The 14,994-nt window shown below is 41.7% G+C and overlaps 1 protein-coding gene and 1 non-coding gene across 2 annotated transcripts in view; both read left to right on the top strand.

The window, feature by feature from the left end:
• Nucleotides 1-14,994, top strand: part of LOC109863767 (protein PFC0760c-like) — a 43,159-nt gene that overhangs the window by 3,537 nt on the left and 24,628 nt on the right. The window lies entirely within an intron of this gene.
• Nucleotides 2,776-2,847, top strand: Trnat-cgu. Its single transcript has one exon. It is a non-coding gene; the product is annotated as a tRNA-Thr (tRNA).

The following is a 14,994-nucleotide window of genomic DNA, read 5'->3' as shown; positions in this document are numbered from 1 at the left end:
CTTCTCGAAGCCGAGGCTGGCAAAAAGCGTAAACCGGTTTGCCTCGTAAATGGCACACGAGCGTGCGAACGAGAGACGCGAATGCGGCGAATGAAGAAGCATACCGAGGAGGATGCACACAGAAAGCTAAAGGAAAAACGCTTCGATCCTCGGTTAGGGACGACAAAGTTTTAGACGTTTGTGCAAATAATTTTTCTTGGATTTCTGTGGTTTCAGAAAGAAACACGTATGTGAATCATACGGCCGCAAGTATTTGCAAGAAAAAAGAAATTTATGTTTTTTATGATGAAGGAAATTATTGCTGGTGATGACCATTTTAATTCTCGTTTCTTCTTTCAGGTTTCATTTGACGATCGCAGCAATCGTTGACTGCCTATAATAATGGTCCATCGCAATGATCAGTTTTATACCTGGCCTACGATCGTTGGGACCGTCAAGTGGAACCTACTCTTCCCCAGTCGAATAGAGATAGACGACGAATTTCCGGTTTCGTCGTTCATTGACCCTGACGTGCTCGAGAGACCGTTCTATGTAGGTTATGTTTATCTATGCTTTCTCCACGGGAATCTACGTCCGACAAAACCGCCTGGCTACACCACGCTGGATAATACCGACGGCTGACGTCACGAAGTCGCTCTGGCGCGACGTTACGTAAAAAAAAAAAAGAAGAAGAAAAATGTCGCGTGAAGCTGATTTCGCTGCTAACGTTCTTTCTGCCGCGTTATCGTATCTAGCAGAAGGAACAGCTATTCGATGCATGCTTAGCGCTTTAAATATGGCCGATTCTCTCGTCCCGTTTATACGCTACGGTACGGATCTTGTACTGCGCAGTTATAGCGAACATGTTAGAGTTTTTTTACACTACTGTGCAATGTTCACTGCAGCAAGATGCAATTTTTTGTTTGTACGCATGCGCAAAAACGTTAGCTCTGACGTTTGTTTTGCTCCGCTCAAATTAGAACATATAGAAGCCGTAAAAGAGGATGTATTATGCGATCAAAGTTGCATGTTGTCGCAATGAACATTGCATAGTGTGAAAAGATTCTTACATGGCACTAACAATAAGCGTGATGTACCATAAAGGCGATATAAATTGAAGCAGTCATGAGCTGAATTTAACATTGCGTATCTCTCATCTGATCATTACGATAATCTTCGTGTTGTCAAATGAAAATCAACCTTGAAACTCTCACGATACATACAAAACAAATATACAAGGCAGTATAAAGTTTTTTTTTTTATATCAAATTTTATCATGAGTGTTATTTTTTATCTTGATCACCGACAAGAGAACTTTTGACGGACAAAAATGAAGTAACAGTACAAAAATCAAAAATATTTCGCCACCAAAAAAAAGAATAATATAATCGTTGCAGAAGCGTATCGAGAGTCCGATACTGGCATATACAGAGCGTTGCTTGTACTTACATTCGCCGCGATGCTACTTAATTCAATACTACGCAACGCAACGCAACACGGCGGCGACACGCTTCAGCGAGTAGAGTTTGCCAGTCAGCCAAGCAGGCGCACGTTTTTTACGTAACGCTACGCGTAACGCTGACGTGCGTGACGTCAGCCTGCTCGGCGTCGCGCCAGCAGATCGCCGCCGCCGCCGCCGACGACGACAACGACGACGAAGCGACAACGACGACGACGATAGGAGCGGCGGCAGAGGAGAAGGAGGAGGTGGTGTGCACGGAATTCTTGTGAAGAAAGCACGCACCGGACACAGCCGAGCGCGACCGAGCGTAGCTGTCGACCGACCAACCGCCGCGCTTCTCCGCGTCTCCGCACCACACTTCACGTTTATTCCGTTCCTCCACGCCTCACTTTATGTTGCTCCGTGCTCGCGGCACGCTTGCACGAGGCGGCAACGTCGCGAGTGTCTGTTAGGTTCAAGGGTACAAGCGGAGGTTGGCTCGCTGCTCGTCGCGGTTGCAGCCACGATTAGTATGTTGGGTCTTGTGCGAGTCCGCTTTTCTATATACAATGGAAAAATATTGAGAAATCTTACAAAAACAACAACTCTTCTGTATATTCAAAGAATTACAGAGAGTTTTCTGAATAAAGAGAAAATTGATGAAACGTTTTTCCTATAACGTCGCAATAATAACGCAAAAGACGCCAAAATTCTCAGACACCCTAGAAAACTCGAGCTTGTTGTCCAGTATTCGTATTATAAACGCATTGCGCATTCATTGAACATCTGCTTAATAGTACAATGGTCTTACGAGTTCCGTTGGTCCCCTTTTATTGCGTCTCAAAGAGAGTCTTGTCGGTCCCCGAAAAGGGTCGTCCCTTCGAAATCTTTAAGACAGCCCGACATCTGTTCTTTTCCGGCCTAGAAGTAGGGGTATAGGAGAGGCTTGCTCGTGTTGCTCTTCCTTACGGGGAGCTCGAAAGCGTAGTTCATTGTTCATGACGCGCAAAACGGGAAGTGACAACTGACATCTGTCTTATCCATGCAGGATTTACTTATGTCAAAGTATTTTTTTTTTTTTGCAGGCTTCTCTAAAAGCTTCATTGACAAGCTCAGCACCGTAGCATGTGATATAAAAAATAAGCGACGGCAAAAGCAATTAAAAATCGAAAGATCGAGTTATTCTTGATCTCGAGTAATACCGACACAGTATTATTAACATAGATAATAATGAAGGAAAAAAAATTATAAACAATGTGTAAATTTTGGTTTTTAACAATTTATCTAAGTTGTCACTTAGTGTGGGATCTGCAGCTGTATGATGATAGTGTTCAATGAGAACTGGAGAACGTCGAGCCTCTTTAGCTCAGTGGCAGAGCACTGGTCTCGTAAACCAGGGGTCGTGAGTTCAAACCTCACAGGAGGCAGTTTTTTTTTTATTATTGAATATTTATTTCTGTGAATTTTAATAGAAGTACAATATACTTTCGAGATATATTTCTGTCATTTTAGCATCGTAAAAACTTTTAAATTTTATTTATATTGCAATAGAAAATTGTATTTACGAAATGAATATATCAATTCGATACAAATTTTTATAAACACTCTCCGTCATTTACTTTTACACGTAGAACTTATTTCAATTATCAATTGAATAACATTAATACTTTTCAGGTCTAAAAAAAACCTGAATAAAAAGCTGTTAACAGATAATAGCCATTTATTGCCGGCGGAAATGTTTATCTTCGTTAAAGTGAAAAAGTGCGAAAACAGCCAAGAGAGAGAGAGCATATCCGAACGATTGGCCGAGTCCATGATAAAAGGAGCGATTTACAAGAGGCTTGGAGTAGTGCGAAGGATAAAATAGACTCCTGGCAATTAAAACAGATCGCGCTCCGGTAGAAAAACGGGGGTAGAGAATTGACATTCAGCCCGAGTCCCGCGAATGCGACTCACGTAGCCGGACCCCGGCCCCGTTCTCGATATTCAGGAGTAGCGAGTAGCGAGCTGTGTCGTTTCCGTAAAATGTCCGCGAAGCGAGAAAACGCCGAAGAGGGTAGAATAGGTGTACGTAAGTACGTATGTTCGACGAGGAGAGAGGGAGATTACGAATGGAATCGTGATGGGGGTTGAACGTTCCCCTGAGAATGTGCCGTCATTCTCCTTTTTTCGTTCGGCTTTTCTTTTTCTCCCTTCTGTCGTTTCTGTTTTCACAATGCGCGCTGCTCACCACGACGCTCGGCAACGGAATACTAATTTTTCGCGTTGGAAACGAAGAAACGCGCGCGGATCGATCCGTTACCACTATCCCGTCCACCACCTTTACCGTCGTAGGGTTGCATAGCGTATAACACAAGGGGGTGCATGACCGAGTGCTACGCCAGTTACGTTAGGAGTTACAAGCGCATTGGCGCGGCGCAGCCCGCCGCGTCGCTCTCTCGGTATGGAATGTCGTTAACCCTTTGCAGTCCACACTCTACGTATCTTATGACATCGACGACTAACAGAGTGATGCTGGTACATCGGGCGATTCATCGATGAAACAGCGAATGGCTGTTGAATAAAAAAATTCTCTGCTACGCGCGCGTTAAGCGAAAACTCTTTTACGCGGACCCGAGAAAAATGTAAAATTAAATTGCTTTACTGAATATACATGTAACAAAGTTTTATTAATTAACCGTCAATTTTCTACGTGCTTAAATTAATTATTATTTAAATTTTCAAATTTTTGTTTGCGCGAGCAAGTGCGCGCGCGCGGATCATTTTCTAGAAAGTTCGAATATAATCAAAACTGTGAAATTTTTTTCTATGTCTCGCCATTCTCGCGAAAGAGAATTGCGCGAGAATTCGATTCGAGTCACGTTTTGAGTAGTTCAATTCGTTTGGGAGTATCAGTCTTCTTCTTTTACGCGAGGCTTGTAAAACTTCGCTCCGATCGTGAAATCCGGCCGCATAGAGTAGGTATGTAGTTACAGCACTGGTCGCGATCCAAACCGGTTTTACTCGATCGGAGAGGACTTTAAGCGATTGTTTGCGACGTGGGCGAGGTAATGGTTTGGCGAATGCTGAGGCGAAAACCGAGGTAGCTTTTATAGTTTTAAAGTAAAAGCGAGACGATTTCGCATCGTATTGCCAGGTGCGACTGGTTGCAAATTTGGAAATTTATGTCGACCCATGGTCACCTGCAAGATCAAAGTTAAATCATTTCCCCTTGAGAGATAAAACATCTATACAAGAAAAAAATTTACATAAATCTTTACGTATCGTTTTCCTTTGTATTTTTTTTTTTTTTTCGGTTATATACGGCGTCAGATTCACGCGTTAATGTACACGCGGAATAAACAGTGCTTTCAGTACTTATCGCACGAAAGATTTATGTTGTCTCGCATATATAGAGCCAAGCCACCTTGCAAGAAACCCCCACACATTTTTCAATGCTGTCTTAACATATTTGTTTAAATCAAAAGTGTGTAAAAGTTTGCAAAAAGAATTTGTAATTTTTTCTTTTTCTTTTTTTTTTTTTTTTTTTGACTAAGCTCAAAAAAGTTTCTGTCGCTGTACCTCATTCGTGGGTTATCCATTCCCGTGCTGCGGGTATATGCGCCGCGCGTTCCTGCCGTTATAGCATTCTAGTATTCCTCTATGTACTCGGCGGAGCATCCTCCGAACTACGGGGGTTTACGTGATCGGCATCGCTATTGCGTCGAGAAAGGCGCGTCTTTCAATTCGCAAATTATAAAATATTAACGCAATTAACGAAACGTCTCTTTCGCAATCCGGTGTTTTAAGTGAAACGATATTTTTATTCATTATCGAAGAATAATTTGCATACGTGTGTAAACGCGTTCGGGAAAGCACAATCTTACAATATAATAAATCTCTCTCTCTCTCTCAAGATACAGAGTATTACGTTGTGCGATAAAATTGTGCCTCGTCTATATCACTCTGCTACTACAATAAGCGGGGTCTTTCGCGCTGAGAAGAATTAAGGGGCTTATCAGCAAAACCGGAAGGCAAACCGACGTTCGTTAACGTCTTTCAATCGGCCGCCCTTACGAAGTGTCTAACGGCAGATTTACGTCATCGCGGCCAGTTGCACGCGTCGTCTTTCGTGACCTCTGACGCGGTCTTTCTTCTCGCCGATTCTTACAACCAGCGAGACGTCGTATCTCGGCGGTGGCGATAAGCACCTTATCGCGGCACCGGCTACGACGGAGCGTCGCGAGGCGACGGCCGAGGGCGAGGGTGCTATCGGTATCGACACGCGAGGACAACGTGGCTCTCTCCATGCTTCTCGCCTCGTCTCACTTCACCTCACCTCGTCTCACCTCACCTCACCTCACTTCACCTCACCTCGCCACGCCTCGCTTCGCCTCGCCTTGCCGAGCTGAGCCGAGCCGGCCGCTCCGATCGATAGAAAAGTTTCGCGAGCATATACATACGTACGCGTGTCTCTCTCACACACACATACACATACTCTATCTTTCTCTCCTCTCTCTTCCTCTCTTTGTCTCTCACATGCAAGCCGCCATCCTGCTGCAGTCGCGTATACAATGTGTGCTGCATATATATGCGAAATTCATCCGTTACGGTAGAACCGTTCCACCTGGCTGCAACGTAAACATTTCAGCGTCTTTTTCACTCTCGAAAGTTATTAGTTTGGGAACGTTGATTCGAGAGATCTGATCTTGATCGAATATTGATCATATATTGAATATATTCATAATATCAGAAGAGCGCGAATTTCGAGTTCTATTATCTCTGATTTTTAATTCACAACAAATTTACGAACACAGTAATTTAACATACGTGTAGGAATATTGTTTGTATATTATTTTTTTATAAAAATTACGAATACGTTTTTTTATCAAATATTGCTGTATATAATAAGTAGTAAAAACGAAAACCAGAATATAGAATAACGTAAGAGAGAAGGGCGAAGCGATAAGATCGCTCGTACACGTCGTACTTGCAGTGATATAAATATTTATCGCAGATGCTTTGCGATTTTGCGCACAAAATATTCATCGTCGTTCGTTTATCGCGCATTTCTCGCTGATAAACCCCGATGTGTCACGTATTATGTATATCGTAGTACTAGCGCGCGATACTACATATCATCGTATTGGCAAATAACTTTTCCGTTTTACAGCCATACGATGTGCGACCATTCTGATTCATAACGTCTCTCGATGAAACTTGTTTTATTCGTGACGCTCACGTTGTTTAACAATTCGTGCTTAATCTCAAAATCTCAGATCTCGAATCGAAATGATTTATTTGACGAAACGATTTGTGTAAACGAGAAACTGTACGTTCACGTGATACATTTCTCGTGACTTTCTCATTTCTGACTGATCGTTAATTGAACGTCGTTTCGTTGTGCTACACGTTCGTGCGAACTTCCTCCTTGGACTTGAAAAAATAAAAATCGACACCGCTCTCTTATCGTTTCCCACCGTTTTAAAATATTTAGCCTTGGAAACTTCCTACGCAAAGTATTTGGATAATTATTTTTGAGAATTTCTCATATAAAAAAGTAGCAAGTGCGCGCGCGCGCGCGCGCACACACAGGAAATAGTTAAAATATTTAAATTCTCGGCCAACAATGCGCTCTCGCATTTCAAAGAGGGCACTGTGTAATAATAATATGCGTAATGAGATAGGGCTCGACGTTGGCGCGGAAAGGCGCGCATAATGCCGAGGTGCCGGCGAATTGTGCGCGCGAGTTACGGCGGTGCAGAAGAACATGCTGACCTTGAATTTTTCCTTTTCGCCGTGGTCGTTTCTGAGGACGAAACAACCACGGGAATCGGTGCAGAGATATACTCGCTCGAACACATTAAGCTCTCTTCGTGTGTATTGAAACACACGTTGAGAATTAACTACTTGTTATATACAAAGTCAGAGAGAGAATTGCGATAAAGTTTGTTTTTTTTTTTTTTTTTTTTTTACACACAAGTGTTATCGAAACTTTGATCTTTCTGTTAATGTTAGCTCAGTAACAACCGTCAAACAAACTTCAACTTGTAAGTTGCGAGACTTTTTATGGATCGTTAACGTAGTTGCGACGTAGAAGATGAATCACTTGTGTGTGTAATAAATTTGTAAACTATACAAAGTCACGCGATATTTCAAATAAACGATATTCAATGCGCTCTGTTATATACTTGGTGTATAAAAATAATTTCTGACACACACAATCGTGTTTCGTTTTTCGTCAATGTCTTATATTTCTCGACAACGATAACATATACGATACATACAGTCAGAAGGCAGTTTGACGAAACATCGTCCATCGAGACTTTGTGTAACAGCTGGATTGTCACACACGAGACAAGGTGGCTGACTCGATCAAAAAAAAAAAAAAAACGAAAATGAAAAATAGCTACGATTTGAAGCGATAACATCTCTCACCCTGGAAACACATTTTACTTTCGTCTAATCAGACGTGGACGAAATATCGGCAGCTGTTCCTTCCAGAAGCGCGCCGCCTGTGAACTCAAACATACACACACGTTCACAAAGGAATTGTTAGTACACTGACAAATTTGTGTCAAGACTTATACTTTTCTTTGCCAGACGTGTATGTATACATATCAATCAATAGTCTTCAACATTGTCAAGAAGACATTTGAACTCTATTAATTAAACATTGTTTTTTTTTTTTTCTATTTAACTGCGACGAACTGTCTGCATGTAACGCAGAGAGTACGGCGTAGTTAGTTTAAATTCACTTAAATAAGCTATTTATCTGAAACATAAAAACGGTTTTCTTTGATACATCAAATTAATATTGAGTTGGTCAGAAAGTCTTTTCATATTATTTTCGTATTAAAATACTAAAAGACTTTCTGTCGTATTTCGTTATTTGCCGGCGTATACAGTGATTAGATAATCGAAATTTATTATTTCCTAGACGCAAGGATTTTATTTTCCATAACAATGTGCAAGAACAAAAATAGTTTTGTATCACTCGAGATTAATCGACGGTGATAACGCGCAGCGCATCATCAGTCGACGCTCGACGACAACGACGACGCGATTACTCGCAATTACGCGCGTTCTTTAAATAGGAGAACGTTTAATAAAATTACCATTCCGTGCGCTAGACCGCTACGCTCGGTGTACTACGCACGACGGCGCTAAAGCTTCGTGCTGCAGCAAGCCAGAAATGACGACGTAGCAAGAATGCATAATCGCGTCACGTTTTCGCTATTCCATTCTTACACGTGACTGCACACTCAAGCCGTTCGTACATACGAACCATACCACGCATAAAGGACACGCCATGCGTGCGCCACGTGTCCGTGAAACAACGAAAAAAGAAAGAGAAAAAAAAAAGACGCTTGTTATGCTTGTTAATAAGTATGAGAGATCGTTTTTTAACTCGATTTTGTTACGTGCGAGATATCTCTGTCTGTATATGGTTTTTGTAAAGTATATTTTAATTCGATGTTTTATAAAAGTATTCGACAACAATGACTGAGAAAGAAACAAGTATCTTTCACGTTACAAATTGTTTTGTTTAATTTTCTCAAATAATGGAAGTTCCTTCAATATTCTAGAGATTTTTTAAGAAAAAGGCAGAATATGTTAAGGTGGGTTTTCATCAATACGCGAAAATGATACTTTGAGATTACTTAGTCGAGCTTCTTTTAGCAACGAACGTTATCGGACGCGAGAAACTATTGCGCGAAAGTAATTCGCAAATTACGTGTGCGCGTTCGCTCTACCGTCAGGCGTTAGTCATAGCTAGTAACCCACATTTATGATAGACCGCTCTTATAACGCTTTCTCGAGTAAAGGCGCCCATCTGTTGGAGCACCTGACTCGATTCACCTGCCACAGGTATGTACTTACGTGCGACGCGAACTGCCTGCCTGGCTGCTCGCCGCCTAGCCTGACCGCCTGGCGAACGTCAGGTGTTTCTTCAACGTGCGGCTTAACGGCACAGCGCGACTGGAAACAAAGACGAACAGACAAACGGACGCGCGTCTCTTGGTTTTTTCCCCGGATTCGGAAAAATATTTATCTTTGCGAAAAGTTTGAACGTAACAATAAACAGGTCGCATTTCTTCATAGCCGCTCGTTTCGAATGACCTGAGTATCGAACAAACACCGGGAGACACACTTGAACCTTCGTTATTTTCGCGAAATTATATATATTTAAATTCTCAATACATATTAAATATAATTGCACGTGTACTGTTGTACAAGTTATTGACTCAGTCATTGAATAATAAAGTAAGCATAAATAGATTGCAGTCTCGTTTGAATGAAAGAGACGGATGCGAGTGGTCGATAGAAAATCAAGCGTGAAAAAGAAAACGACACGAGAGAAAATCTTGGAGACGCGAGCACGCAGTTTATACACGCGCCGTCTCTTGATGGGCTTTCCGACAGCGCGGCCGCTATTGGCTTCACCTGACGTGCAAAGAATGACCGTGTCATTATGCAGCACTTTCCCACGCAACAAGAGAACATGTCGACGTTATATGCTATCAAAGTTCTCAGACGACGGGAGATACGCGAGACTGCGCATGGCGGTCTGTGCGTGCTAGAGAACTTGCGGTCGTATCAAAAGTTTTACCTTTTAACTTTTTAGAACATACATCACACAACGTGGTATAGTAGCGTGGAAAAAAAGATGATAAAAAAGTATATACGATTATAAAATAAAGAGAGATCTGAAGAGCGTGTGGGAAAATATATAAAGTCGAGCGTACAGTTATTTTCTATATTAAATATTTTTTTTTCTCTATATCAATCAAAGCACCCGAGAAGCACGCAGAATCGAGATATCGTCTTTCGACAGTTTCGTAGCAAGCTTTTACAACGAACTAATCGCAACTCGTGGATCGCGATTCGATGTACATCGAGCGGCGAAATAAAAAGTACAAGTGAAAGGAAATTGCGAGAGATAGGGGAACCCACGAGAAGGCCCCCGTTCGTGCGCGTATACATTTAGTCAACCGGGTCCAGAGAGATTGCGTGTAATATTCGCGATACACGCGACCGCGAAAAACGCGAGACACGCGACATCGCGTTCCCGCGCCGAGTTGCATTTCGTTTCGTTTCGTTTCGTTCCGTTCCGTTCGCCACCCTGCTCCGCTCGCACACGCCGATCACGCGATCTCGCCATTAAACGTGCACCGGTGCAATATGCACTTTGGAAGGCGCGAGATGGCCGGTTGATTGACTGGGTGACAATCGGATGGCGAAAAAAAAAAAAAAAGATCGGACAAAATAATATTTTTTCAATTTTTTAAACAATCTTTTTCTCAAGTGGGTTTTCTAAATTTGTTTGAGGAGAGAGTTTAAATTTGTCGATTTATATCGGCTATAAATATTGATACGATTACATTTGAAACACCTTGTATATAACACGCCGTCACATTCCGTCTCTCCTCTTCTCTCGCTTCCTTTCATTTCACGCTACTTGCTCCTCTGTCTCGACCGGTGCAGACGCGGCCTCTCTCTTTTTAAACCGACTTGTAGCGTGTGACGTCACGACTGTGTGTCGAGAAAACGAGAGAGCGACGCAACCAAAGCTCAACAAAACCAAGTTATACGAGGAAGAACGCGAGATGTCTGCACAGCCGGCCGACAGCACTGGATACACTCCACACACAAATCGCCCATCCAGTCGTTTCTCTTTTACATATTTTTACCGCATCAATGTTTCAGGATAAAAATCGCAATTTCTTAAATTTTTTTCTCGTAAAAAATATATTTTTTTAATTTTTGTTACCGTCTAAATTTTTCGGTTTCGTGTAACTAAATTGCAAATGCTGAAATGTTTCATTTATAGAATTAATAATATATTGTATGTACTTGTTTACGTATTGAATCTTCTAATTTTTTTCTGAACAAACTAAGTACAATATTCTCTCTTTCTTCAGTGTTTCCTGTTTGTTTGTTTGTTTTTTTCTATTTCATTGCGCAGCATCTTTCTCTGTCCCTCGACCTGTTTACAAACACGCGTAAACTCGGCCGAATATATGACATCACTACGCAACTCGCACAGTATGGCGGCCGAAAGAGTAGCGACGACGACAACAACGACGACAACGACGACGACGACGACGACGATGATGACGAAGACCACACAACGCCAACATCGAAAGTATATATATTACTTTCGTGTCTGCTATCGATCTGCAAGATAGCGACCGTACTTTCGTTTTCTCCGTCTTATGCGCTTCCACAGCTGGCAATAAACAGGCTGAGACGCGCGCAATGCTACCTCCTTTCTTCTACCTTCCCAAAAAAAAGTCCAGAAAAATAAAAACTTTGTTTCTTTCCCAATCGATCAATCGACAAATCGGTCAATCGATTGATATCAAATTAACATCTATTGACGCCAATTTCCCTCGAAATTCTGGTTTGAGAGTAAAAAAATAGAAAATAAAAATAAATAATCAACTCTCAATTTTTTTAACGGTTAATAATAAATCAGTTCATAATACATCAGTGGAAAGGTGGTGCACGACGCAAGAAAGAAACAAAGAAGAGAAAGGCATTCTGTCTGTAGAACAGATTCCACTTGACAATCGCTGTGGTACGATGGCTTTTCTATTTGAGAGAGCGGCCGTTATTCTACTGATTTTGCAAACGTCGCGTGTTCGCACGTGCGCTGCAACCGGCAGCGTGAACGAACAAGTCTCGAACGAATGAGCGAGCAGCGACTACGATATCCTTCGCGCGTAATCGTTACGGCAACCGATACGGGGCCAAGGACACGGTTGAAGGCCAATATTTGAAACGACATGTTATCAGCGCGCAAATTCGTACGCGCGAAACGTAGCCGAGATAAATCGGAGAAGAAGGAAAAAAACATAAAAATGACAGAAACGTAGATAAGTGCGGAGAAACAGAAAGAAACATTGCGAAACAAAAAAACGAAAGACTTATCCGCGAAAATCCGATCGTTTTACCCCGGAAAAGGTACATGAACTCCCTCTAACAGAAATAACCTAACCTAACGCAACCTCGGGTCAATATCGCAACGGACCCTTGAGACGCGCGACATTCGCCGAACAGATAGTAGCTGCTGTTCCGCTTTCTGTGGGAAGGTTAGTAGCGGCCGCGCGCGGAACGGATTGATTTTCTCCGACCGACCGGCACTATATGACGTGACAGAACGATATTATCCGCTTCCAGCTATCCACCGCCGCTTTTCCATAATCGGCGGAAGAGGTTGCTACCGTCGTCTTATGGTTACGCGCTCGCGTAAAATCCGATTCAATCAAAAGCGTGCTCCTTTTAACAACGCTTTTAACGGTTCTGCATAATATCTCTTGCTTGTTTGAGGATGTTGATTAAAACATCATTTTACCTTTACGTGGTGCAACAACAATGCCTCCACGTTGTCAACATTTTGTTTTTTCTACACGAGAGAAAACTGCTCGCTAGTACGTAAAACTACTCAATTAACATATTCAATAAAATGCGTGTTATTTTAAATATACATATCTAAGAGTTAATTGTAAGATCTCTCACTTTAATTCTATAACTGGAAACGTATTTAATATTGTTATCTGTTACTGTACATATGATTAAACATATCATATATTTTGACGTGATATTGGTTAAAAACAATTTCAGTATAATTACACAATCGAACTCTATAAATTTCTTTTCTTGAGTTTCGGATATAGGTCAAGGTGCGGCCTCCTCAAATATAGGGGCAAACCTACTCGTTTTGTTCTACGAAATGACGCAATAACGAAAGTGATAGCATCCGCAAAACTATGTAGGAGAAAAACTGTGACTTAAACTATGCTTTAATGTTTCAATTACGTTAGCTTGTTAGCTGGATCGAACATACAACTGATACTCGCATAGAGTTTTTGAAAACTTGCGAGAGTCAATCCGCAAGGAATCACGTTCGTCATCGTACGTGCATGCGTGCGTGCGTGCGTGCGTGCAAGCGTGCGTGCGTGCGAGCGTGCGTGCATGCGTGCGTGCGTGACGAAAGGAATGCCAGCGGAAATCACGACGGCGGGTCCAGAAGAAGCCAGACGTCCCGAATTTCCGGTAAAAGAGCTCCGATCGCTCGTATCGGCAACACCGCACGTCGTTGCAGCCCGCGCGGCGTTGTCGGATCGTAACGACGGGGTGACGTCACGAGACATACGACTCTAGGGCGAGCACGTAAAGTGGCGAGTCGGCTGAAGCCTGACTTACGCTCGAGAAGGTGTGTATACAACGATCCCTTTGTTGCAGAACGAGATAAGAAAAACCGACGTAATTACACACGACAAAGTGAATATATGAACGAAATGTAGTGGAAAATGAATCTCGTAAAAAAAAAAAAGCCGTAAATCTCCATTAGACATTTTTTATCGTTTTATATTTGCATCCGGAGAATAATATAAATATTATGTCGAAAAAATGCAACGCAGCTATTCAAGAAAACTTTCTAATTTTTTTAAAAAACCAGAAAGAGTTTACTGTAACAAAGAAAACACCTACCTTTTTTCAGTAGATAAGCGAGCAATGTTTTTTAGTGTTATTTCGCATAATCAGTCACGCAGTATGCGTTTACGTTTTGCTCCATCTTGGTTTCCATCGATTTAAAGAGTTTAATCGTAAATAAAGCCGATAGAAAATACTTCTTACGACACAAGCGGCCGATAGCAGGCGATGTTTGTTTTTTTTTTTTTTTTTTTGAATCGCAATTACGCCGCGATTATTCCATTTCTCATCTTTCGTTCGTTTATAATCAAATCAAGTTCAAAGGACGCATCGCGTCATTTAAACATATGGATATTAATGAATGATAATTTTTTATATTCTATTGCTAACGCGTACCAAACATTTCATCGTCTCGTTACGAGGAAAAATGCAAGCGCTTGAGAGCAAAAATAACATCGTACGCAAATAATTTCTTTACTCGAACAAAAGAGCGGTATTTTGATGTTTGCGACTGCGGTAAGCGTTAAACTGACGAAAATTTTGATTGACTTGGATTAAAAGCGTCGAACGTGATTATTACGTAATAATCACGTGGATTTCAATCGCGCAACACACACACACATCGGCCGACCGGATGCCGCTCCGCGAATTCAAGGTGTCGAATTGATTTCGCTTCGTCAACAAATGTGTATATCCTCGGTCACGATTCTGATTTTCGCGTAAGCAAATTGATCGAACGAGAGCTTCACTCGATCCCACAGCGGAAATGTGTCTTTTGTTATTCGTAATTCATTACGCGCTAATGAGAATCTTGCGTCGCTATCGGTAAAAAAAAAAAAAAAAATTCGACAAATCGTTATCAAAACTGAAGATAATGGCGAAAAGTGAGAGAGAACGTATTAACGTTGATAATTTGAAATGGATTGAGACAAATTGGCCGGTTATATTTCACGTTAAGAAAAAACGATATCTTTTTCTCGGTTTCTTTCTGTCGCGTCGTTTTTTAAATATGTTTAAAATAAAATATCCGAGAACGGAAAAGAGAGATTACTTTCGTATGCGCAGACGGATCGCAAATTTAAGAGCAAAATTCGATGCTCGCCCCGAAAAGCAAAATCCAGAGCGTTCGTCGGTACTGACGCGTCGATTCA

Source organism: Pseudomyrmex gracilis, unplaced genomic scaffold, assembly GCF_002006095.1.
Source record: "Pseudomyrmex gracilis isolate BER0280 unplaced genomic scaffold, ASM200609v1 scaffold_12, whole genome shotgun sequence".
In the NCBI taxonomy this organism is placed as follows: domain Eukaryota; kingdom Metazoa; phylum Arthropoda; class Insecta; order Hymenoptera; family Formicidae; genus Pseudomyrmex; species Pseudomyrmex gracilis.
This window is presented reverse-complemented; position numbering and strand designations above follow the sequence as displayed.